Source organism: Octodon degus, unplaced genomic scaffold (assembly GCF_000260255.1).
Source record: "Octodon degus isolate 3935 unplaced genomic scaffold, OctDeg1.0 scaffold00191, whole genome shotgun sequence".
Classification (NCBI taxonomy): Eukaryota; Metazoa; Chordata; class Mammalia; order Rodentia; family Octodontidae; genus Octodon; species Octodon degus.
Window position 1 is genome coordinate 2,114,562 of NW_004524767.1, and position 447 is coordinate 2,115,008.

Below are 447 nucleotides of genomic sequence, written 5' to 3' on the forward strand. Positions count from 1 at the left end.
GCCCCACTCTGGTCCCGCTCTTGGGGCTCTGTGCTGGTCCTCTGGCCCCGCCCCTCAAGCCACTCTTTGCTCCTCCAGTTGTCTGCCCATAACTTACATGAGGCTTTGGGGGGACAACTAGACACAAACCATAACAGTTGGGAAGCCATGCCAATTCCCCCATCTTGGTATAGAGTGGGAATGACATTTGGACAGAGCAGCCTCATTCAGTGTCTATCGTAATCATGGACCAAACCACAGTAGCTTTGGTATGGTGCACTTTTGAATCTTCTCATACATCAGAGAAAGGGGAACTAGAACAAGAGAAAGTGGAGAACATTTTACAATAGGTGTGATGAATTGAGAGGAAAATACACATGGTGATTACTAAGGATTTGTCAGTGATAAAGAGAAAAAGACAAAGAAAAATAATTTTAAAATTTTATCTTTTTTGGGGGCAAGTATAAA